This window comes from Macrotis lagotis, chromosome X, assembly GCF_037893015.1.
Source record: "Macrotis lagotis isolate mMagLag1 chromosome X, bilby.v1.9.chrom.fasta, whole genome shotgun sequence".
NCBI classification, from domain to species: Eukaryota; Metazoa; Chordata; class Mammalia; order Peramelemorphia; family Peramelidae; genus Macrotis; species Macrotis lagotis.
This window is the reverse complement of record NC_133666.1, coordinates 427,856,958-427,883,966: the sequence shown is the minus strand read 5'-3', so window position 1 is coordinate 427,883,966 and position 27,009 is coordinate 427,856,958. Positions and strand designations below refer to the sequence as shown.

The 27,009-nt window shown below is 33.8% G+C and overlaps 2 pseudogenes; both read right to left on the bottom strand.

Annotated features, from left to right (window-relative positions):
- Window positions 1-3,751, bottom strand: part of LOC141499222 (syntaxin-binding protein 1 pseudogene) — a 62,818-nt pseudogene extending 59,067 nt beyond the window's left edge.
- Window positions 3,752-5,449: 1,698 nt separating this feature from the next.
- LOC141499221 (purine nucleoside phosphorylase pseudogene) lies at window positions 5,450-9,433 on the bottom strand (annotated as a pseudogene).
- Between the last annotated feature and the right edge of the window lie 17,576 nt (window positions 9,434-27,009).

Below are 27,009 nucleotides of genomic sequence, written 5' to 3'. Positions count from 1 at the left end.
AGAACCCCTTCTTTCCCCCAAAATAACATGATTTTCAGGAAAATCTCCTGTGGTGCTGATTGTGAGCTTTTTAAAAAAGAAAAAGATCCAATTTTGAAAAGAAAGAAAGGAAAAAGGATTGACCAATCAAAACACAAAGATAGAACAGCAAGTCTGACCATGCAGTGAGAACTAAGAGTTTTCCTGAACCTGGATTTCAAAACAAACACATAGAAAACACACACAAACAGAATCAGAGCACATTGAAACAGAGAGACCCCCAAACTCTGTGGAAAATCCCACCTAGTTCTCACAATAGAGAAAATACATAGAACGTTTAATATATCACAATACATTTTTTTCATAAAAGGGTATTAATATTTATAATACTTCTGGATTATAACTAGTATAACTTTTAAGAGGGCAAAACAAGTCATTTAAAAATTTCTTAGCCTAATTGGAATATCCCCTGCCCCCTTTCTTATTTTTTTAGGAACCCAATTAACTTCTTTCTAAGGGGACAAGTCTTAAGTCTTTTCGGGGGGGGTGGAATCTTCTCTTGTTAAATCCTTATTTGACCCATAATTTTCTGTAATAACTAACATTATTAGAATCTAGATTGATAAACTCCTGAAGCTATAATGTGATGATATTATCCTGGTAAAAGATTATTTTTGGCATTACTTAGTACCCAAATTATATACTTTAGAATTAACCTGACTCTCTTGTCTTTTTTGGAATATTTATTTCTCCAAAACTTTATCAAATTAAAATAGTATTTATTTTTATGATTTCTATATATTTATTTTTAGTAATATACACTGTCTTTCCTGATTCTTTTAACTCCAAATAAATTTTTCCTTTTTAACACTTGTTTATCCAAATCTTCATAAAGTAATTCTCTCTCTCTCTCTCTCTCTCTCTCTCTCTCTCTCTCTCTCTCTCTCTCTGACTAGTAACTCCAAGGTCAAAAGATAAGAGCCAGACTGCAAAAACAGAGAAGGTGCAGAGAGGGAGAAAGAGGGGGAAATATTCTGGCAGAATTAAAGTGAAGAAGCAGGGAAGAGAAACATTCAACAGTATTTTATCATTTTAATATTCATTTATCTGTTTGGTTCGAAGTATCTTCTAAGCTTAATTCTCCTATCATTGGAAATCATGGAGAACATCATAAACAGTTTTTTTAAATTTATTTTTATTAAAGATATTATATGAGTTTTACAATTTCCCCCCCAATCTTGCTTCCCTCCCTGCACCCCCCCCCACAGAAAGCACTCTGTCAGTCTTTATTTTGTTTCCATGTTGTACCTTGATCCAAACTGGGTGTGATAAGACAGAAATCATATCCTTAAAGAAGAGAAGTCTAAGAGGTAAAAAAGATCAGACAATAATATATCTGTTTTTTTTTTCTCTAAATTAAAGGGAATAGTCTTTGAACTTTGTTCAAACTCCACAGCTCCTTATCTGGATACAGATGGCACTCTCCTTTGCAGACAGCCCAATATTGTTCCCAATTGTTGCACTGATGGAATGAGCAAGTCCTTCAAGGTTGAACATCACTCCCATGTTGCTGTTAGGGTGTACAGTGTTTTTCTGGTTCTGCTCATCTCACTCAGCATCAGTTCATGCAAATCCCTCCGGGCTTCCCTGAAATCCCATCCCTCCTGGTTTCTAATAGAACAATAGTGTTCCATGACATACATATACCACAGCTTGCTAAGCCATTCCCCAATTGAAGGACATTTACTTGATTTCCAATTCTTTGCCACCACAAACAGGGCTGCTATAAATATTTTTGTACAAGTAATGTTTTTACCCTTTTTCTTCATCTCTTCAGGGTATAGACCCAGTAGTGGTATTGCTGGGTCAAAGGGTATGCACATTTTTGTTGCCCTTTGGGCATAGTTCCAAATAGCTCTTCAGAAGGGTTGGATGAGTTCACAGCTCCACCAACAGTGTTGTAGTGTCCCAGATTTCCCACAACCATTCCAACAATGATCATTATCCTTCCTGGTCATATTGGTCAATCTGAGAGGTGTGAAGTGGTACCTCAGAGAAGCTTTAATTTGCATTTCTCTAATAATTAATGATTTAGAGCATTTTTTCATATGGCTATGGATTGCTTTGATCTCCTCATCTGTAAATTGCCTTTGCATATCCTGTGATCATTTGTCAATTGGGGAATGGCTTTTTGTTTTAAAAATGTGACTCAGTTCTCTGTATATTTTAGAAATGAGTCCTTTGTCAGAATCATAGTTGTAAAGATTGTTTCCCAATTTACTACATTTCTTTTGATCTTAGTTATATTGGTTTTATCTGTGCAAAAGCTTTTTAATTTAATGTAATCGAAATCATCTAATTGGTTTTTGGTGATGTTCTCCAGCTCTTCCTTAGTCATAAACTTCTCCCCTTTCCATAGATCTGACAGGTAGACTAGTTCTTGATCTTCTAATTTGCTTATAGTATTATTTTTTATGTCTGTGTCCTGTAACCATTTGGATCTTCTCTTGGCAAAGGGTGTGAGGTGTTTGTCTAATCTAAGTTTCTTACATACTAACTTCCAATTACCCCAGCAATTTTTTTGACCATTTATTAAGTATTTATTAAATTAGGTGATTAAGAAGATAAAAATACAATTAAGGCATAGTTATTCTCATAGAGCTTATAATTATTTGGGAAATATAAAATATAGAAATTGACAATGTGATGAATCAATATCCAGAACTCCAGTGCAAAATAGAATGCATAAAAAATTAAGATAAGTACAAACGGGCTATTCAAGACCCAAGGAAAGAAAAGTAATTTCTTATTGGAGAATTTTAAGTCAAGCTTCCTGAAAGAGGCTAAATTTTAGAAAAGTTGTTAAGTCTTCAAGAGATGAAAGGGTACAGAGAATAGTGAGAGTAAAGGCCTGGGCTAATTTTTATTCTACCTTCTTGTTGGGACACCACAAAATGAATCAATTTCTTTTCAGTGACAGGTAAATTAAGTAGCCACTTTGTCCCATAAAGAGCTCAACACAAAGTGCAAACTCCTATGGCATACTATTACTTTCTGCACACTTGCCGATAATTAAGCCTTGTTTGGTCCTGAAAGTCACTTAGATATTCTTGGGTCCTTTAGCAGGGTTCCAATTTTTTTAGTTCTATCAAAGACCTAAGTCATGATATTAAGAGATACAAAAGAGAGTAATGAGCCTGTCTTGTTTTAATTTCACTCTTTAACAGATACTCTAATGTTGTCTTTTATCCTATTAATATAAAGAAATTATAGTTGGGTGCTTAACTAGAAAAGAGAAATGCAGCAAAAATGATCCCAAATCAGAATTTCTGTCCTGGCAAAGAGAAAAAGCAAACGTGAATGGCAAATTGTATAAAGCAACTGTTTGAGTGGTGGTGGTGAAAACTGACATAACAAAGGCTGGGTAAAATTAAGCAAGAAATCCAGAGACATCCTGATATTAAAATAAAAAACATTTCCTTCTTTTAATATCTAACTGGAAAAATATGCTTTTATAGAAAGGGATGAGAGGCTTTGGCTAGGAAACAGAAGCACCTGAATAGCACTTCTGGCTTGTCATAAGTAAGCATGAGAGTACTAGTTGCCCTGGGGGTAAGGTTCATCAGTAGGGGAAAATCCTGCAGGAAAGTAGAAGTGTGCCAGACTAGTTTTACAATTTTGCCCTGGTTGAACATTTTGGCTATCTGGGAAACAAACAAAAAGAAAACCCAACTACTTACTTTGTTTCAGCTATAGCCACAATGTCATACATATTGGAGAACTCTAGTTCCTTTGTTGAATTAACTCTGAAGTGAAATGTTTCTCTGCTTCCTGACCACTAGCTTATCAAAAACCCCATGATCTAATGACTGTTACTCATATCAGTCTTGTGAAACTGTTCTCTGAAGTTAACAACTACCTCCTAATTGCCAAACCCAGTGAACTTTTCTGTCCTCTTCCCTTGCCTTTTATGCAAAATCTGGCTTGACATCCTCTTTACTCTTTGGCTACAAGGGCTTCATTCTCCTATCACCCCTTAAATGCAAAAACTTTCCCTTGATCTATCTCTGCACCTTCCTTTCTTGGATTCATCTACTCTCAGAACCAGCCCCTATGCCAATAATTCACAAATCTCCTGTTCCAAGATACAATATTTGTTTACTGCACAGCTCCAACTAGACATCATAGACCAAATCAAACTGAACTCATTCCTTTTTCCCCATAAAATTCACCATCTTCCTAATTATTTCTTAATAGCACCATCATATTTCACTTTCCTAAAACTGGAATCTTGGGATCATTTGACTCTCCAACCTCCCAAGTAAATTGCTATGTCTTATGAATTCTATTTCTGACATCTCTTGAATGATCAATACTGTCACCAATAAGTTCACTGTCTAGGTTTTTAAACTCATCTCTAAACTTGTTTCTCTGTCCTAATTTAGAGAGCTACTAGTCAGTTTCTTAACATATAGGCACATTACTCATATCTCTCCTTTGCTGAAAATTTAATAATCTCATTTTTTTCTGGATTAAAACCCAGATTCCTCAGTCAGACATTTAATATTTTTTAGCCTTATCCAAATAATCCTCCTTAAGGAACCCTGATAAAGGGGTAATTCACTAGGCCTTGAATTTTTCCCACCTCTCTGTTCAATGTTCTTGCAAGTTTCTATAGCTGGAATGCTAACTGACTGTGTGACTTTGAAATCCTCTTTCTGTTTCTTCATTTGTAAAATGAGGGATTAGATTTAGTGAACTCCAAATTCTTTCCTAGCTCTAAAATGTTGTTGTATATTCTATTGGGGTACACTTATATCTCTTATGTCCTTACCATACCAAATGCTCTTTGATAGTAGGAACTTATCTTTTATTTATCTCTCTGACAACACCAAATAGTTCCTTGCACACAGTGGCACTTAAATGTATGTTTAATTGAACTGAATTAAAACAGCCTAAGTTAAATTAAACATTGCTCCCTGACTTTGCTGTTGGAAGGTCCCACACACAATTTACTGAGATATATGCCTAGTGAAATATTCATTCCTTATTTATCTAAGTAGCCTGTACACATTTTGTGAGATCATCATACATATTATATGTATTCTCACAGCCTAAACTGTACTCCACCAAGTCAAGTGCTCAGCACAGGAAGGCAAAAACATTTCTGTCTGTCTTTTTATTCCCACATAATACTAAGTTTGTAACACATACTGGTCTGGACCATAAAGGGCCAGTTGAAGGATGGCAGAGACTTCAGGGAATGTATCAGTAGTCTTCAAAATATTAGCAGCAGTCTTAGTGCAAAACGCATGAAGGATATTGACTGTGGGTAGAAGCTGTAGTGGAATGATCAGCTTTCCATGGCAAGGAAGGAATCAATACAGTAAAAGAGAATTTGGTACCATTAGGAAGGAGATGAAAGGATAAGTAGATATTCTCTAGTATTTCCTATTTGTCTACCACAACCTCAGGGCAGAAAACAAAATGGCTCAAGTAAGAAGGCAAAGTTGGCCACTGAATGGAATTCAAAGCAGACAGCAGGAAAAAGAAGCCAGGTGGCCTGTGGATCAAAAGTGTTCTTAGATAGTGGCTGCATGCTTTCCACAAGAAGACAGACAAGTTGCTCCAACTTCTCAGCAGCAAGGCGCCCAGCCAACAGTACCTCTTCGTGATTGGCTTTCTCCCGGCTTTCATAGTCCAATACTGATTTGTTTGTGATAAGGGAAAATCCCAAAACTCGAAGGCCACAATGCCTGGCCACAATCACCTCTGGCACTGTGCTCATGCCAACAGCATCAGCTCCTAGTCTCTGCAGAAACCGACATTCTGCAATGGTTTCAAAGTTAGGCCCTCCCACCATAACATAGGTTCCTCCCTGCAGTGGTCGTTCCTGGTCCATTTGCCTCCATATGAAATGGGTATCCTGTCTCAGAACCCGGTCATAGGCATCAGACATAGGAGGAAACCTTTCTCCAAACCTTTCACCATTGGGCCCTCTGAGTGGATTATTACCACTGAGGCCTGCCAAGAAGATATGATCTCGGATCAGCCTAACATCCCCAACTTCATAATCAGGGTTCAGCCCACCAGCAGCATTGGTGACAATTAAGGTGTGTATGTTCATTAGTCGGAAAACCCTCACAGGGAATGCTACCTTCCAGAGAGGGTAACCTTCATATGAGTGGAATCGGCCCTGCATCATCACACAGCATTTGTCATTTAAATATCCAAACACCAGTTGCCCTGCATGTCCTGGCACTGTGCTTTCAGGGAAGTTGGGTATGTCACTGTAATCAAAGGCCTGGGGTTGGTTCAATCTCTCTGCCAAGGCTCCCAATCCAGAACCACAGATCACTGCAATTTCTGGTTGATGTTTAGTATGGGATAACAGCCAATTTGCAGTTTTCTTATAATCCTCATACTTGAATTCATTCTCCATGGCTCCCTCATGGTATTCTCCTTCCTCTGCCTAGGTCTACTCTTCACTGCTCTGCTTGGCTCAGCAGCACTGCAAATGTATCAGTCAGCAAGGACTTTATTCCAGCAATTTTTATCAAAGAGGGAGTTTTTATCCCAATGGCCAGACTCTTTGGGTTTACCAAACAGTAGATTACTATAATCATCTCCTGCTTTTACACCTAGTCTATTCCACTGGTCCACCACTCTATTTCTTAGCCAATACCAAACAGTTTTGATGACTGATGCTTTATAATATAATTTTAGATCAGGTAGGGCTAAGCCACCTTCTTTTGCACTTTTTTCATTAAGCTACTGGCAATTCTTGACTTTTTATTTCTCCATATGAATTTACTTAAAATTTTTTCTAGCTCATTAAAGTAATTTTTTGGAATTTTGATTGGTAGGGCACTAAACAGATAGTTTTGTTTTGGTAGAATTGTCATTTTTATTATATTAGTTCTACCTATCCATGAGCAGTTGAGATTGCCCAGTTATTTAAATCTGATTTCATTTGTGTGAGAAGTGTTTTATAATTGTTTTCAAAAAGATTCTGAGTCTGTCTTGGCAAATAGACTCCCAAGTATTTTATATTGTCTGAGGTTACTTTAAATGGGATTTCTCTTTCTAGCTCTTCCTGCTGTTTCTTGATAGACATATATAGAAAGGTTGAGGATTTATGAGGGTTTATTTTTATAACCTGCAACTTTGCTAAAATTGCTAATTGTTTCCAGTAGTTTTTTGGATGATTTCTTGGGATTCTCTAGGTAGACCATCATGTCATCTGCAAAGAGTGAGAATTTTGTCTCTTCCTTCCCAATTCTAATTCCTTCAATTTCTTTTTCTTCTCTCAATGCTGATGCTAACATTTCTAATATGATATTGAATATCGTGATAATAGGCATCCTTGTTTCATCCCTGATCTTATTGGGAATGCCTTTAGCCTCTCCCCATTGAATATAATGCTTGTTGATGGGTTCAAATAGATACTGCTAATTATTTTAAGGAATAGTCCATTTATTCCTACACTCTCTAGTCTTTTTAATAGGAATGGATGCTGTATTTTGTCAAAAGCTTTTTCAGCATCTATTGATAGGATCATATGGTTTCTGATAGGTTTGTTGTTGATATAATTGAGTATACTAACAGTTTTCCTAATACTGAACCAACCCTGCATTCCTGGAATAAATCCTACTTGATCATAATGTATTATCCTAGTGATGACTTGTTATAATCATTTTGCTAAGATTTTATTTAGGATTTTTGCATCTATATTCATCAGGGAAATAGGTCTATAATTTTCTTTCTCTGTTTTAACTCTTCCTGGTTTAGGTAACAGTACCATATTGGTTTCATAGAAAGAGTTAGGCAGAGTTCCATCTTTCCCTATTTTTCCAAAGAGTTTATATAGGACTGGAACCAATTGTTCCTTAAATGTTTGGTAGAACTCACTTGTGAATCCATCAGGCCCTGGAAATTTTTTTTTAGGGAGTTCAATAATGGCTTGTTGAATTTCTTTTTCTGAGATAGGTTTCCTTAGTATTTAATCTCTTCTTCATTTAACCTAGGCAACTTATATTTTTATATAAATATTCATCCATTTCATTTAGATTATCAAATTTATTGGCATAGAGTTGAGCAAAATAATTTCGAATTATTACTTTAATTTCCTCCTCATTGGTGGTGAGTTCACCTTTTACATTTATGATACTAGCAATTTGGTTTTCTTCTTTCTTTTTTTAATCAAATTGACCAGAGGTTTATCAATTTTATTGGTTTTTTCATAATACTAACTTTTGGTTTTATTTATTAATTCAATAGTTTTTTGCTTTCGATTTTATTAATTTCTCCTTTAATTTTTAGAATTTCTAATTTGGTATTTATTTGGGGATTTTTGATTTGTTCTTTCTCTAATTTTTTTAGTTGCATGTTTAGTTCATTGATTTCCTCTTTCTCCAATTTATTCATGTAACCATTTAGAACTATAATATATCCCATGAGGGTTGCTTTGAATGAATCCCATAGGTTTTGGTATGTTGTTTCATTATTATCATTAGCTAGGATAAAATTGTTAATACTTTCTATAATTTGTTTTTTGGGCCACTCATTTTTTAAAATGAGGTTATTCAGTTTCCAATTTGTTCTGGATCTATATCTCCTTGGCCCAGTATTGCATATGACTTTTATTGCATTGTGATGTGAGAAAGATGTATTCACTATTTCTGCCTTTCTGCAGTTGATCATTAGGTTTTTATGTCCTAGTACGTGGTCAATTTTTGTATAAGTTCCATGTACTGCAGATAAAAAGGTATATTCCTTTCTATCCCCATTCATTTTCCTCCATAAGTCTACCATATCTAATTTTTCTAACAATCTATTTACCTCCTTAACTTCTTTCTTGTTTCTTTTATGATTCGATTTATCTAGATCTGATAGTGGAAGGTTGAGGTCTCCCACTAGTAGCGTTTTGCTATCTATGTCTTCCTGTAGTTCGTTCAGCTTCTCCTCTAAGAATTTGGGTGCTGTCCCACTGGGTGCATATATATTTAATATTGAAATGACTTTATTGTCTATGGTACCTTTTAGCAGGATAAAGTTTCCTTCCTTATCTCTTTTAATGCTATCTATTTTTGCTGCTGCTTTGTCTGAGATAAGGATTGCAACCCCTGCTTTTTTTACTTCAGCTGAAACAAAATGTATTTTGTTCCATCCTTTTACCTTTACTCTATATGTATCTCTCTGCTTCAAATGAGTTTCTTGTAAGCAGCATATTGTAGGATTCTGGTTTTTAATCCACTCTGCTATTTGCTTATGTTTTAAGGGAGAGTTCATCCCATTCACATTCAAGGTTATGATTATTAATTCTTTATTGCCCTCTGTGCTATCTTCCCTCTGTATCCCCCCCTTTCCCCCCCTTTATCCATATTCCCCAGTATTTTGTTTTTGAATACCACCCCCTTCAGTGTGTTTGCCCTCCTAAATCACCCCCTCCCCTTTCCCTTTGTCCCTTCCCTTCCTTTTGTTATTTCCCCTTTTCCCCCCCGCTCCCGTTCCCTTTCTCCATCCCCCCTCCCCTTTTCCCCTTTTAATACTTGAAAGGTTAGATGTTTTATAAGTTAACTGAGTACGTGTAGGTTGACTTGAAGCCAAGTCTGATGAGAAGAAGATTCAGGTCTTTCTCCTCTGCTCCCTTCTTCCCCTCTATTACCATAGGTCTTTTGTACCTCTTAGTGTAATGAGATTTACCCCCATTAACTCCCCTCCCTCCTCCAGTCTCTTTCCTATCCCCCTTTTTAAGGAGGTAGTGTTTTTTTAGATCATTCTACGTCATAGAAAATTCTGAGTATATGTCCCTTCTAGTTCATTATATTCTATTGAATAGAGTCAAAATTCCTGAGAGTTATTAGAGTCTTTCTCCCAAGTGGGGTTAAAGCCAGTTACATCCCATTAGATAGCAGTCTCATGGATAGGTCATTAATGTCCATCGTTTCTGGCTAAGTGTATTCTCTTTGCTAGAGTTACAATTCTCAGGATTTATGAGAATCTTCCCCACCCCATGCTGGGATATAGCCGGTTTCAATTTACTGGATTGCACTTTTTTCCTTTTACCACACCCCCTGTTTTTTTTTTTACCTTTTCATGTGTCTCTTGAACCTCCTGTTCGATGTCCAAATTTTCTGTTTAGCTCTGGTATTTTCATCATAAATTTTTGGAATTCTTCCAACTTGTTCAATGTCCATCTTTTTCCCTGGAAGAGAAGGCTCACCTTTGCAGGAAAATAGATTCTTGGCTGCATTCCAAGCTCCCTTGCTCTTCAAAATATCTCATTCCAGGCCCTTCGGTCCCTTAATGTTGATGCAGCCAGGTCCTGCATGATCTTTACTGTGGCTCCTTGATATTTAAATTGTTTCTTTCTGGCTGCTTGCAGGATTTTCTCGTTTATCTGATAGTTCTCGAGTTTGGCCACAACATTCCTTGGTGTTTTCATTTTAGGATCTTTTTCTGGTGGGGATCGATGTACTCTTTCAATAACTACTTTGCCCTCTGATTCCATGATATCAGGGCAGTTTTCCATCACTAGATCCTGTAATATTAAGTCCAGGCTTTTTTTCTCTTCAATGTTTTCAGGAAGTCCTATAATTTTCAGGTTGCCCCTCCTTGTTCTATTCTCGAGGTCAGTGGTTTTGTTGATGAGGTATTTTACATTTGCTTCTATTTTTTTCTATTTTTTGATTTTGTTTAACTGACTCTTGCTGTCTCATGGAGTCATTAGTTTCTGTAGACTCCATTCTTTTTTGGGGGGAGGAGTTTTCTTCATTAACCTTTTGCAACTCCTTTTCCAATTGGTCAATTCCACTTTTGAAAGAGCTTTCCATTTGACCAATTGAGGTTTTGAGAGAATTAATTTCTTTTTGCATTTGCCCATTTGAGAATCTGAGAGAATTATTCTCATTTTGTATTTGTCCAATTGAGGATATAAGAGATTTATTCTCATTTTGTCTTGGTCCAACTGATGCTGTGAGAGATTTATTCTCATTTTGTAATTGTCCAATTGATGATCTGAGAGATGTATTCTTCTTTTGTATTTGTCCAATTGTACTTTCTAAGGTTTTGTTTTCTTGTTGCAAGGTATTAATTGTCTCTCCCAAATTTTTAAGCTCCTTCCTTATTTCTTCAAGGAAGTCGTTCTGTGCTGGAGACCAGATTGTATTCTCCTCAGAGGTTCCAGGTCTCTCTGAGTTAGGGTCTTTCCCTTCCAGGATTTTTTTCTATGAATCCCCCTTTCTGCTGACCCTTCTTCATTTTGCTAAGACCTTAAGTTGGGGAGGGGCTGGTTCACCAGGGCTTGGGATCGCTAAAGGCTTTACTCCCTGTGTGCAGTTTCTTTGCCTGGCCAGTAGGAGGTGTTGGTTGCTTTCTCTGGAGTGTCTGTGACCTTGGCTGAGGCCTTCTCTCTTTGCTTGAAGGGAGAGGTTGGAGCTATTGAATTCTTTTGCCTTCAATCAATGGTGGGCTTTACCCTAGCCTGAGGTCATTCCTCAGCTGGGCTGGTTCTTCTGCTCACACACCTGGGCCTGAGGCAGAAGTAGTTTGCATTTGTTTGATTGGGAGGAGGTCTGAGTTGTAATGGGACCAGAGGAGCCCAGGATGGTGTCCACAGCTCTCATGCACCAGAACTCTCCCCCCAGCCCCATGGCCAAGCTCCAGGGGGACAGTACCAACATCAGCGCCTCTGCTCCCCTGTGGACCCAGGCCCTTGTTGTCCAGCCCCACCACTGATCCAGCAGGTCCGGCTCTCAGGCCCTCAGACTGCCAGTTCCAATTCAGCTCTTAATCTGGCTGATCCAGGGCTGATCCTCCCTCTAAGCCCAGACTCACCCGCCTTAATTCAGCTAAAGCTGCTGCCAGAGACAAATCCTGAGGTAGATCTTCTTTCTCCTGGCTTTTCTTTCTGGGTTTTGTGGGTTGGATTTCTTTTAAGAGGTTTGTTTCATGTGATAGATCGGGAAGAGATCAGGAGACTTTAGAACTGTACCTGTCTTCTCTCTGCCATCTTGGCTGGAAGTCCTCCATCATAAACAGTCTGTAAAAAACTTATCTCATTTGTTTTTTGATAATTTCCAAGCTCTTCTCTTTAGCTAGTTTCTTTAAGATTTTAATGTCCTGTCCTGGCTTTTTTTAGTTCTTTGGAGATTTCCTTTCCCATTACACCTGGTATACCTGCTTGGGAAAAAAAATATTAAAGAGCTGCGCTGCTCACAGCTCCACCCAAAGCCTTCCCCTCACCTGATCCTAGGACTCCTTGCAGCTTAGCCAGGGGGTTTTCTTCTCCTGAAGGATCCTCTCAGTCTCCTGACAACTTCAGGTCACACAGTTGCCCCACATAAGGACACCAAATGTAGCGATCCCCTATAGGCCAGGGGATGGATTAGACTCAGGAGAGAAAAGAAAATACATTACACTCAGTTGGGGGGTGTCATCAGAACATCTGACAGAGCCAGTTCATTGAAAACATTAAACAGCTCTTATAGAAGAAAACCACAAAATAAGATACAGGATAAAAGCAATGATGTAACTTTATTATGGGTAGAAATTAAACCAACAGTATGTGATCCAATTCAAGAATTTTGGAAACAGGGCTTATCAAATAGTGAGGTCAAGAATGATGCAGTTGTGTTATCAAATCTGTGGAAGCTTTCAGCTCATGGGTCAACAGAGATCAGGTTATTTTGGCCAATAATTGGCCTCTTGACCCTGAAATCACTTGAGCAGCCTATACAATATAAGTCTTTATATTTTATATTTTTTTTTGCAAGGCAATGGGGTTAAGTGACTTGCCAAAGGCCACACAGCTAGGTAATTATTAAGTGTCTGAGGCAGGATTTGAACTCAGGTACTCCTGACTCCAGGGCCGGTGCTCTATCCACTGCGCCACCTAGCCACCCCTACAATATAAGTCTTAAAAAAGGACCTAGTGATCTCAAAAGCTAACATGCCTTCACTAAGAGTATTCATGACATAAAAGGTAGCACAACTTTAGGAAAATAGATAAAGCATTTAGTCAACTTCATTTAGACAAGTGATTCAAGTCATTCTAGGCATAATCAGGTTAGTAAACTTCATTTGATTCAGGTATACAAAGTTGGTAAACTTCCTTTTCACAATGCCATTGTGATCTCTAAAACAGATTAGAGTTGGAGCCCTCTGTTGATTGATTGAACCAAAGTTCCTCCATCCAACTTGTCCTTGTGAATTTGACCAACAGTAATCATATAAAGGGCAGAAAGTCAGAAAACTTATGCTTTTGAATGGGGCATAAATCTCACCATATACCACAACCTGTGCTTGCTCATGTGAATGAAAGACTGAGGAAACATACATTGGTGTGCCTATGAGTAATTAACTTTTCTGAGTTAGGGAGGAGGGGCACAGATTATAGATAAATGTTCATCATGGCCAATTCCAATGCTAAGATGTTATGCTTCTGTGTGGAGTTTATTTCTCATGGAAACCAATTTTATGGTTACGTGTTTAGAGTATTCCTTCCTTAGAATTCAAAATTTTATTCTTCCTTATGAATAATGGTTGAGAGAGATAAGGATTACATTATGTGCTTCTTCAATTTGTAATAAAGAAGCTGTTGATCTCCATTCATCTGAAAGGAATGAGTGGCAATAGTTCTAAAGAGTTCAAAAAGCTATCTTTGAGAGTTTTTATCTTAAAAAGCATAACTTCAAAATGAATGCTGTAAAATATACTTTCTTAACTAATAATTTCATTTAGATATGGATTTTGTAGTCCATGTTGGCTAAATTTGAAAATACATATTTATAAATGTCATAATTTTCTCAGTCTGCTTGTTTTATACATTGGTTAATTTACTGCTTAAATAGCAATCCCCCTGATAAAATTCTATAAAAATGATTTGTCTAGAAAATTATATCATTTAAATTCTATCACTTCTGTCTTACATTTCTAATGATTCATAATGTTGCTCAACCATAGAAGGTGAGGTCCTTCTCTGCATTCTAAAAATCTACTGTTAGTTTCTAATGTTGAACCTAAAATTCCATCCCTCTAATTACTCTTTTGGGATGGATTAATAGGGGTGAGGTGGGAGCAATGTAAAGAATAAAGCAAACAGACTCTAGAAATTGTTTAATCTTATAGAAGAGTAAAAAGAAAGGTATAAGGGATAAGGCCACCTCAATACAAAATACCTCTACTTTGAGCCTTCCTCTGAGTTTGAAATACCCTGGATACCAGACACATTTCAAAGATACTAATTGTAAAGATTTTTCCCTAATCTATAGCTTCCCTTTTAACCTACCTACAGTGATTCTATTCCTGCCAAAGTTTTGTTAATTTAATGTTATTGTAAGTTTATTTTAAATATTATGATTTCCAATGTCTTTTGTTTCATTTTTTTCTAATTGCCTTCAATTTTTATGACATGAACTTTTATTTCGATGTCAAAAATCTATTTATAACATTGTACCATATGATGAAGAGAAACTTTTTAAAACATAAATCTGCTTTTCAGTTTCCTAAGCTATTCTTATCAAAATGGTAGTTAGAACTTAGGTCCTTATATTCCAAGTATTTAAACCCTTGATTATTGAGTTTAGTTGTTTCTGATTCTTGCTGTTCTAGTCTCCTCTACTGATCTAGAGTATCATTTTTTAGTAGTACTAAATAATTTTCTCGATTATGCCTTATAATGTATTTTGAGATGTGGAAATACTATTCTCCTTTCATCCTTATTAAAAAGCTATTCCCCCCTTAGATTTTAAATTTTTTGTTCCACCAAAAGAATTTTGATGTTATTTTGCTTAATTCTGTAAAATATCCTTTGACCATTTTGTTGTTTCTATTGTTGTTGCTTAGTTGTAAGCCTGTAAATCAATTAAGGAAATATCATTTTTATTATATTGGCATAGTAAAACATGGAGAAATGAATATTTCAATTATATATTTCTATACAGAGTATTTTGTAATTTTATTTATACAAATAATGAATGGATATTTGTACAATCTCTCTCAAACATTTTATGCAGTTTACTGTTATTTTGAATTGATTTCTGTTCCATCATTTCCTCCAAATATTTTTTATTATGGCATGCATATGTAGATATATCTGTGAATATATTTTATGCCCTCTTGTTTTACTGTGGATTTGGAATTCCCGTCTGGTTAATAAATCTTCTTGATTGTTTGATTCACTAGAATTATGCTGTCCTGATTGTGAGAGCCCATTATACCTAGCTAGATCTAGTTTTCCCACATCGATGAGAGGTCAGTAGTTTGGGTACAATTATAAACAAATGGATTCTCACTAATAAGGATACCATGACCAAAATGAAATAAACAAAGGAATAACATGACTGAGAGAAGGAATTCTTTTAGGCCATAATTTAGAGGAACAAATGAATATTGTTCTGGTAAGAAAAGTCAAAAGTATTTTGTTATGAATATGTTGAATTTAATGTTTGGATAAAATCTAGTATAAAATATGGTTGGAGGAACTGAGGAGAGAATAGGGTTAGATATATCCATCCAGGATTCATCTACATAGTATAATAATTAAACCAACATAAACCAATGAGATCATTAACAAAGAGAAAAAGGGGTCTAGGATAGAGCATTATGGTACACCAATAGTTATAAGTTGTGATATGGATGAATATCAGCAAAGTATTCTGACAGGCAGTAAGAGAGCAAAGAAGGAGCACAAATAACCACACAGAAACACTATCATTGTAACTTATAAGGGTACATCAATTGACTGCTTTAAGATTCATCTTTCTATACTTTTGTCTTCCTGAATGAAGATACTCTTTCCTGGTCCCAGTACAAGTATACATGGATGAATGTATGTATGCATATATGCATATTTTATACACATGTACATTTTATCTATATCATATTATTTGCATTATTGCAATCTATATCTATTTTTATCCCTCCCCTTTATAATGTACAATTCTTGAAGTTAAGACTGTTTTTCTTTTCTCATTGAATCTCTGGTACTTAATGTCTGTCACACAAGTACCATAAGAAAATCATTTACATTCACTTAGTTCCAAGTCTCTATATTTTATAAGAATAATGCCACATATATAAATAGTGATGTTTGTCTTCTCTTTGCTAATCTTCATGTCTTCAAATTTTATCTTACCTATTTTCATTACTGTATAAAATGATAGTTGAGAGAAGATATGACCATGGAATTTATTATCTCATTTTATATTTTTCTATTAAATGCTTCCTTTCAGTTTTAGATATTTATTTTTATGATAAAAAACTGGCCCATCTCTGCCTTTGGATTTTTTAGAATTTGCTTTGATTTTTTTAGCATAGCTGAGATTATATTTCTGGAATTCTTTTTTCTGCATCTATTGATGTGATCATGTGGTTTTAGTTTTCATATACTTATTAAATTATTTTCATAATATTGAACTAAAACTGTTTCCCTATATTCACCTAAATCATACTGAATCATTTTGGGATGACATGATATGGTCTTTCTAATTGGATTTTACTTAATTTTTTTCTTTAGAAATGATATTTTTTCACAAATTAGTAACATTTATCTCATAAAAGGAGTTTAGTGGGTTTTTTCTCAGTTTTTGAGAATATTTTGAATAAAGGGGTAATAAACTGCTTAAATAATTGATAGAATTGACCCATAAATAATGTGTAAAAATCAGATTTTTTTAGTAGTTCCTTTATAGCTTGTTTAATTTGATTTTCTTGTACACTGTGGCTTGAGATATCTATTTCATATTCTACTAATTTGAGTATTTTATATTTTTGTAGGTAATTATCTACTTCCTTTAAACATTATTTTGTTAGAATATAATTATATATATATATATATAGTTCCAATAATTTCTGAAATTTTTTCTTTCTTTGTTGTGAATTTTTCCTGCCTCATTTTAAAAAATGGACCATTTGATTTTCCTTTCTAAAATCTATCTAGTTAAATGTTTATTGAATTTGTTAACTTTTTTAAAGAATCAGTTTTTATTTTGTAATTTATAGGTTTTCATGTTCTATTTTTTAAATTTGTCCTATAAGTTTTAAGATTTCTTGATTTGTGTTAATTTTGAATTTTTAAATTTGTTTATTCTCTAGGAATTTTTAATTGCACATTTTCATTATACCCCTGTGATTTTTCCTTATTTTTAAGTCAATATTATTTTGCAACTGAAAAGAATGCCTTTCATGAATGTCGGGTTGAAATATTTTTCTAGATATCTAATGATATCATAAGAAGAGGTTTAGAAGCATAAAAATAAAGTGACTTGCCTAGGATTTTGCCCAAATAGTAAGTGACCAAGGTTTGAACTAAAGTCAGGTTTCTATGATTCAAAGTTTAGCTCTCTATTAACTAACATTTTGCTTTCTTATATAGGACCAGAATTCTAGGTAAGTGTGGAAAGGCTCATAATAATGTTAGGTATAGGCTGATGAATTTATTTTCATATTAAATCTTGAAGATCATCTACTAAATCATAAAGCAGTTGTGACATATTTCATATGTATATATATGAAGAATATCAAATACATTGAAAAAAAGTTTTCAATGTGTAAACCTATCTAGAAATATTATTTGCATATATATGTAATATGTATGAATGCACATTTTTACACATCATATGTATGTGAATATACTTGATTCATCAAAGATTTACTCACACAGCTTTTCTTGTTTGCTAAGTATCAGATAGCATACTTACTATTAGGGCTATGAAGATAAAAATGAAAGTATCCTCAATTAGATTTCATTCTATTGGAGGAGACGTGTACATATGTAATTATATACAAATAAAAAACAAATAAATTCATACTTTTAAGGGAATTTCTTGGTAGAAAGACAATAGTAGCTTAAGGGGTTCAGGAAAAGACTCAAATGGAAAAATGTCTTTGAGCTAAGCTTTGAAGCAATTCTAAGATATTTTTTCCAGGCTTGGAGGTAGCCAGTGAAAGAAAAGGACATGGGAGATAGGAAGTAATGTGTCAGAAACATCAAGAAGTACTGTTTGGCTATTTTGTAGTATAAGTACAGAGGAATTAAAAAAAAAGAAAGACTAATGATAAGGATAAGAAGGTAGATTTGATCCAGGTTAAAAACTTAAAATAGTATGCTTTGCTCTGCATTCAGACTCCATAGTTTTTCCTTCGGATGTGGATGGCATTTTCCATCACAATTCTTTTAGAATTGTTTTTGATAATGTATTGCTGAGAAGAATTAAGTCTATCATAGTTGATCATCAATGTGTCTGTTTTTTTAATAAATGGTCTTTTATTTTTGCAATTACATATAAAGATACTTTTCAACATTCATTTTTAAATTTTTTAAAATTTATTTAAGGCAATGGGGTTAAGTGGCCTGGCCAAGGTCACACAGCGAGGCACTCAACATTCATTTTTGATAAAATTTTAAGTTCCAAATTTTTTCTCTCCCTCTCTACTTCCTCCCAAAATGACAAGGAATCTGTTATAGTTTATATATAGTATATACATATAGTTTATATCATATTAAACATATTTAGATATTGGTCATGCTGTGAAAGAAGAAATGGAACAAAAGGGAAAAATCATGAAAAACAAAAAAAGTAAAAATACTATGCTTTGATAAGCATTCAGGATCTATGTTTATTTCTCTGTATCTGATTAGCATTTTCCCTCTTGAGTCTTTGGGAATTATATTGGATCATTATATTACTGAAAAGAGATAAGCCAATTATAATTAGTCATTATACAATGTTGTTACGATGTACAATATTCACTGGTTCTGCTTACTTCACTTAGTATCAGCCTATGTGATTTTTAGGTTTCTCTGAAATCCACCCACTCATCATTTTTTGTAGCAAAATCATATTCTTTGTTATATTGCTCTCTCTCTCTATTGCATCCTTATACTATAAATTGTCAAGTCATTCCCCATTTCATTGGTATACTCTTAATTTCCAATTGTTTGCCACCACAAAAAGAGCTGCTATAAATATTTTTGTTCATATAAGTCCTTTCCCCCCTTTTTATTATCGCTTTGGGAGATAGATCTAGTAGTGATATTGCCAGATCCAAGGGTCTGCACAGCGTGACTGCTTTTTGGATAAAGTTTCAAATTGCACTCCAGCATAGTTATATCACTTCACAGTTCTCTCAGTTATGCATTAATGTTCCTGCTTTCCCACCTCTTGCCCAACATTTATCATTCTCCTTTTCTGTTGTATCATCAATCTAATAGGAATGAAGTGGTACCTAAGAGATGTTTCAATTGGCATTTCTCTAATCAATAGTGATTTAGAGAATTTCTTCATATTGCTATAGATATTTTTATTCATTTGAAAGCTGTCTCTTTATGAGGATGAACTAAATTGATGACTATCTAAATGAAGATGGGGGATGAATGTGATAGTTGTTATGGACAAAGGAATGACAAAACTTGGAAACTTATTTAATATATAGTGTGAGAAAGAGTGAGAAGAGAAGGATGACTCCAAGATTTTCAACCTGAGTGATAGGTTTCAAGGTTTTGATCTGGAACAATGAAGATAATATTTTGGGGAGGGAACAGTTTAGGGAGTAAAGGTAATGAATGTATTGTGTTTTAAGTATGTTGAGTGAGAGATACTTATAAGACCTCACATCTCAAATGTCTAAAAGGCAATTATTTTTTATTCTGAACTATAACTCAGGTAATCCTGGAGATGGAGAGTTAGGAATTTGAGAATTAGGAATTAAAGATTATCCCTCAATTCATGAGACTAAAAGAGTCATTTAAAAAAAAGGGAATGCAAGGTAAGAAAACCCAATTTTTAGGAACAATCAGAGATATCAATATTTGTGTTTATATGTTTGTGTGTGTGTGCATATATACCTGCCCTATAGGCATCTAAACACTTATGGATAGATATTTCTCTATATATGTCTAGACCTCTTGGAAAGGAAATATACCTTATAGACATAGATGAATAAATGTTTCTGTATATTTGTACATATATACATACATTCATAAATATGCCTCAATGTGTATGTATACACATGCACATGTATAACAAATGACTATGTTTTACATAATATATTATATATACACATATATACATATAAAAATACACACACACACACACACACACACACATAAAAAGTAACATTGAATTTTGGGAACTATAAAAGTCCTCCAATGTTGTCCAAATGAAGTTTTTATAATTTTACTGCTAAGAAAAGTACAATGAAGGTTAATTTCATACTATACACATGTAAAGACACCCATCCCTATGTGTATAGGCATCAATGAGTTATATTTGATCAAGATCTCATTTTAATGGTATGGTCTATATTCAGAGTTAATTTTATATTCAAAGTATTATAGTCTTTTGTATAATATTACTTATACTCACTGTATTTGAATTTGTTAAGGTTACTATTTTCCCCAATATAAAGAAAGCAACATAAATTCACATTCCTGATATAAATTGTATTGTGTATATATATATATATATATATGTATATATACATATATATATATATATATTTAAATTTGTCTTGGTTAAATAGTATTTTATGTTCCCTTCTCCCCAAATATAAACAAGAATATCTGTTCCCCCTCCCCTGGTTTACTTCAATCTTCTGAAGAGGTAATGAAATTTAGAATTTTCATAATTGGTTTCCCCAAAGTTAGCCCTATATTTTCTATCTATTGAAGAAGATTTAGTTGTAGCCTAAATTTTGAGTTTTGCAATCTTAAAAGTTTGAAGACCAATATTTCAGTCAATGTAGAACTACCTTCTATGAGGTTTCTGGAAGGTAACTTTTCAATCTTCTAATTGAACAAGGATGTCATTACAAGACAGCTCAATCTACTTTAAAATAGATCTAAGGATCAAGAAATTCATTTTCTAGATGAGTTGAAATCTGCCTCCTTATATCTTTTATGCATTACCTTTAATTCTATATTTTGAGCCATAGACACTATGACCAACCCCCTTTTTTCAAATGATTTAGAAAATTGTTTACAAAGACTGTGCATTCTAAACAAAATAAGTATTAAACACTTGTAGATTGAAGTGTCTGAAGAAATCCTACAAACTAAACACACTCCTTTCAAAGTGAAGGACCCTTGACGATGATTGACCTACAGGACTTATCAAGAAATATTCTACAAACTAAACATGACCATTTTAAAATGAAGTGTACTTAATGACTTAAAGGATGGAGTGGTGCAAAATAGCTTTCAGTCTTTTCATAAATTCTCACATGAATTGGTATTGAGTCCACTCACCATTCTTGTTCTCCTCTTGTATTATATTGGCCAAGAAGTCAATGTTAGAAGCAGCATGAACTTGACTTTCTCTTTTGATGACTTTAGATTTTCTGATCTCTTCCCAGTGTAGTGCTAGAATGTTGGTCCTTGTTCAAAAAGTTATGAGGGATTATCATGTGGAATTCTTATTCTCCAGAAAATTTGTAGTACAAAATTCAAGCAACAAAGCTCCAAAAATATATGAAATATCTGGAAGGTAAAGAATCCCTTTAGATGACAGTTGGTAGGGAGAGGAAAATCAGTTTGGAAAAGCAATCTGAGCTTTACCTACATCATTTTGCTTCAAACAATATGTTTAATTTTTCAGTAGTAAACCAGAGGATTTCAGTAGTGTTCATTCATAGAGCCATCATCATCATCATCATCATTCAATGTTAGATATTTATTCTCATAGGAGTAAAAGTATTTGTGCTTCTGTACAAACACAGTTATTAAGGAACCCTGGTCAATAATTTGGCATGAATCTCACTGCCAGACATTTAGTATTATATAGCAACAGTTTAGTGTCATGTCAGCATAATTTAGTGTTCTCTCTTATATACAGGTAACATTGCCTATCTAGTCTCTAAATTTTGCCCTATGGGGTAATTTGGGTAATACAAATAAGTTATTTATAAATTTGGGCAGAGTTAGCATCAACTGGTGAAGCAAAAAATGCTGAAGCTTCCAATAACCTATTTCAGTCTCTAAATACCTTTTCATATCTCTCTAATATACCCATTCAACAAAATTAACACCTCCCTTAAACTTTCTACCTTCTTAACTATGTACCTTCTTAACATCTTTGTATTTTCCTTAATTTTTTTCTTCCTGATGGGTGAGGTGCTTTTTTGTACTTTTATTTGTGAGTATGCACATTCTTTCCTCCTCTAACAAGTTCAGATGAGAGTGAAGTTCAAGTATTGTCCATTTCTTCATTTCTTTCTCCTTGTTGAATAGACTTCTACAGGCATACTCATTAATATAAGAAATTTTTCTTCATTCCTTTTCTCCCTTTCCCTCTCCTAATGTATTACTCATGCTTCCTTTTCTACTCTTCTTTTAAGAGCATTTAACCCTAATAGAATTTCTCCCAGGCCTTCTCTATAAATAGATTTCCTCTATGACATCTGATAATAGAGATCTGATGAGATATATGTATCATCTCTTCATATAAGAGTAAATAATATAAGATTGTTTTGTCCTTTATGATTTCTTACCCATTTTTACTGTTTTATGCTTCTCTTGAATCATGTATCGTATGATAAATTTTCTACTCTTTTCATCAAATTCCTCTATTTCATAAAAATCTATTCCCTCCTTCCCCTATCCTTGGAAGGATTATATTCAGTTTTTAAGTGGTTTCTTTGTGGTCATAAGACTAGATCTTTTGCATTTTTCTGCATCATATTATAAGCTCTCTCTTCTTTTAAAAATTTTCCTGCTAAATCCTGCATGATCCTGTCTGTGGAACCTTAATATTTGAATTGCCTCTTTCTTGTTTAATTTCAGTATTTTTTTCCCTTTGACCAGGGAGACCTGAATTTTTATATAATATATTACTGACTTTAATTTTGAAATTTCTTTCAGAAGGTGACTCTTTTGATTTGTACTTTGATCTCAGGTTCTAGAATATTTGAGTAATTTTCTTGTTTTGGGACTTAGTTTTCAGGTATCCAAAAATATATACATACATACATATATATATATATATATATATGCATGTATATACAGACACACATGCATGTATACACATAGTTATGTATGTGTATATGTATGTGTATGTGTATATGCATATATATATATGAACTCTCATTGATCTGTCATGTACATCATGCTATCAGTTTTCAATTCTCATAGAGCATTCTTCATCAGAATTGCTTATTTCAAGCCAAATGACTCCTCTTATAATTGTTTTCTGAGTTTCCATCTCCCTGTAGCCTTCCTGGCCAACATCTCATGGGCTTCAAAGTTCCCTAGAATATACCATATCAAAGTATACTTTTTTCCTACCGTGATGGCACTGAATTCATTGGCAAAAGAGTTCTTCCAGTTACCAAGATTTCTGGCTGCCTTTTGAAGTGTGCCTTGTTTTGAATGAAAAATTTTATTAATTTTTCTATCATATATATCTATATCTTATTTATATTTGTATTTTCATAGATATTTGATCTCATGCTCTTTTAAATATTTTATAAATTATATATAGGAGACACTATTTTAACTAAAAGTTTTAAAACAGTTTTATGCAGAAGTTTAACTCAAATAAATTAAAGAGAATAATGAGGAAACCAAAAAACACAGAAATGATGTCAACCAGCAAATAATTATCTCCTTGTCAATTAAAGAGATATGACAGCAGAGGGCAATTGTCATTTAGAACGCAAACTCATTTGTAAAGTCTTTTAAAAAGATAGTGAGATATTATAAGTACTATCATAAAACAGGTAGAAGTAGTAAAAGGGGAAGAGAGGTTTAAAGAAAATTTAGCAAAAGAATCAATGTAATAAAGACATCTCAAAGACATTTAATGATGTGATTAGAGGAAAGATAACAGGCAGAAAATTATCTGTTAAGGATATTTATAACAAGCTCTTTTAACCATCAAAGAGAGTAGAACCACCATATTTGTACTCTAATATCATAGTCCTAGATGTGCTGCCTGTGAAAGTGGAATTATAACTAAAGAAAACAATAATGGGAAATGCAACTGGACTAGATCAATTATACCCAGATAGTCCTATTACGACAATATAATTGCAAAGATCGAAGAAGCAGTCGCAAGGTATCTGAAAGAACTGATGTCATGAGAATACAGAAGACTTTCACGAACTATTTTTTGCAAAAAGTAAAAAAAATTGAGCTATATATTGAAATAATGTTCAAAAACTTCTAGGGTTTTTTTGAGAAAGTAAAGGAGAAAAAGAAGAGAAAGGCAGACTTTTGAAAGTGATGTTCTTATTTAGATCATGTAATTTTTTGTTTTGGGGTATTGTGTTTTTTTAGATCATGCATGTACTTTCAAATACATAATTTGTTAAAAAATGTAAAGAATATAAGATTCTAGTGATAATTATTGTGTATTAAAAAAGTGTATTTAATTGTTTAGAAGCAGCCAGGGGGTACACTGTATTCAGAAAAAAACTGAATTCAAATCTGACCTCAGACATTTAGTAGCTGTGTGAGCCCATGGAAAAGTCACTTAATCTCTGCTTCAGAGTCTTCATGAATAAAATGAAGGTAACTATCACTCTTCCCAAGGTTGCTGTGAGAATTGAATGAGTTAATATTTATAAATCAGTTTGAAAATCTAAAGTGCAATATAAATATTTTAAAGTAAAATGCCACTCAAAACAGACTCCTTAACCTGGGGTTCATGAACTTGTTTTAAAAATACTTTGATAATGTATTTTAATATAATTTATTTTCTTTCTAACATTATATGTTTTATTTTATTGATTTAAAAAACATTCTGAGAAGAGAAAGATCCAAAGATGTCAACAGATAGGTAAAGTGATCCATGACACAAAAACACCCTTTCGGAAAAATGATTGATTGATACTTGTCCTTTATCCTTGAAGAAAACCAAGACATGAAGGAGGTAAAGATATGACAAGCACATGATTGGATTTGGGTGAGCTACAAATCATCAGCCTCATTTTCTCCTCCAGAGCCATCTGGGTTTAGCGGTCAGATTTGAATCAGGATGACTGAAAGTGTCTCTGAATGTGAGGCAATTAGGATTATAAGTGACTTGCTCAAGGTCACACCAATAGTTAGATTCAAGTGTATGAAGACATATTTGAACTCAGATCCTCTTGACTCCAGGGCTGGTGCTCTAAGCATTGCACCACCTAGTTGCCCATTGTGGCAGGAAAAATCTGAAATAACTGAAGAAAGAAATGTTTGAGCTTCTGAGCCTATTGATTTATTAAATAATGCATGCCAATTGAATAACATAATGAAATCAGGCCTTCTCAACTTGGAACTAAGCTCCAAATACAGGGGTAGAGAGGGATTTTTGTGCATAAAGTGAAGAAAATTATTAGAGTATTAAAAAACAGACTATAAGATTAGGTAATCTGATTTCTATTTGGAAAAAGCATTAGTGTCTTTCTAAATTGGTAGGGGAAAGAATGAATTTGAAAGATGAAAGCAGAGAAAGCAAATAAATGTACTTATCTGAATATTAAAATAGATGTCCCTCAATTCCCATGAGTAATAAGCAGGTAGAATATACAGGAAAATGAATTGTATGAAAATGACTCAAAATGGAGTCAGTTTTACAAGATGGGGATGTTTGGTTTGAACTATTCTCACTTTCCATATTCTTTGATCCCTTGGAGAGGAGGCCAGCTCCCTCCCTTCTTGGATCATCTACCTTTAAGTCAAATTTTTAAGATTTTAAAGTTCTCATGCTTACCATTAACATTACATCCTAAGAATAGTAATGATATGATATAAACCTTGTCAAATAGACTATAGGTAAACTAAGTCAGGCTCCACATCAAATTGAGAGATTTACATGTCACCAATATAACTAAGAAAAGTCAGCAAACATAAACACTTGAAACAAAAAATCAAAGCAGTATCATTAATATTAACTAAAATCAAGTCCCTTTGTATCCTAGTAACCCATTTCCTATGTCCATTTAATCATTCCATTTTGAGTCCTAGATGTCTCATGTAGTCATCTGGTTCCTGAACATATCTTTTCTTGGAAATTCTGAACAGCTTGTAAGGAAATTCTGTTGATCCAGTTTCAAGTGACTTTCAGAAAGTCCTAGGTAAATCTGCTAAAATATGCCAGGAACAATATTTAATACAATTAGTAAAATCTTTCAAATTTGGCTTACCAATAACTACTTCATGTGGTGAATACCAACTAAAGTCTCATGGTTCTGAGTCTATTAATAACAGAGTTTTAAGAAGAACATGAAACTAAGAACCCATAATTCATCAGAAACATCAGAGCATTTCAGTTTTTACATGCCTCTTTGTTAATTTTTTCTTTACCTAAATCATGTGTCTGATAAAAGAATCATTAAAAAAATTCATGGTTGCCTAATTTGTAAAGTCAAAATTACCAAATATATAAAAATTATCAAACACAACAATTATAAATATAATTTTACATGTAAAATCATTAATGCAATTTTGAGAACTTATTACTAAGACATAATCAAAGTCTGAATTTCCATATTAGATGTATTGGCTATCAATCATATAAATATTTTAGTAACTCAGATATGTTTACTATATAAAGCTATTAATAGATTTATTATTGTACTTGTAAAACTCCTATTCTACTGTCTTAACTATAGAAATTTGCTTTGAAGAGAAAAGGAGGGTCATAATTATATCAATGTTAAGACTTGTCTCCTCAAAGACACAGATGAATCTGATCTACAAAATTAGAAGGAAAGCAGAAATCTGGGAAACAGTCTTCACAACTAGCAGTTCTGATAAAAGTCTCATTTCTAAAATATATGGAGAACTGCATCAAATTTTTAAGATTACAAGTCATTCCCAATTCAATAAATGGTCAAAGGTTATGAATTCTTTAAATGAAGAAATTAAAGCTATATATAATCATATGAAAAAATGCTCCAAATCATTATTGATTAGAGAAATGCAAATTAAACCAAATCTGAGGTATCCCTTCATGCCTATCAGATTGACTGAGATGAAAAAAAGGGATTAAATGATCACTGTTGGAGAGGTTGTGGGAGGGTTGGCACATTGATGCATTGCTAGTG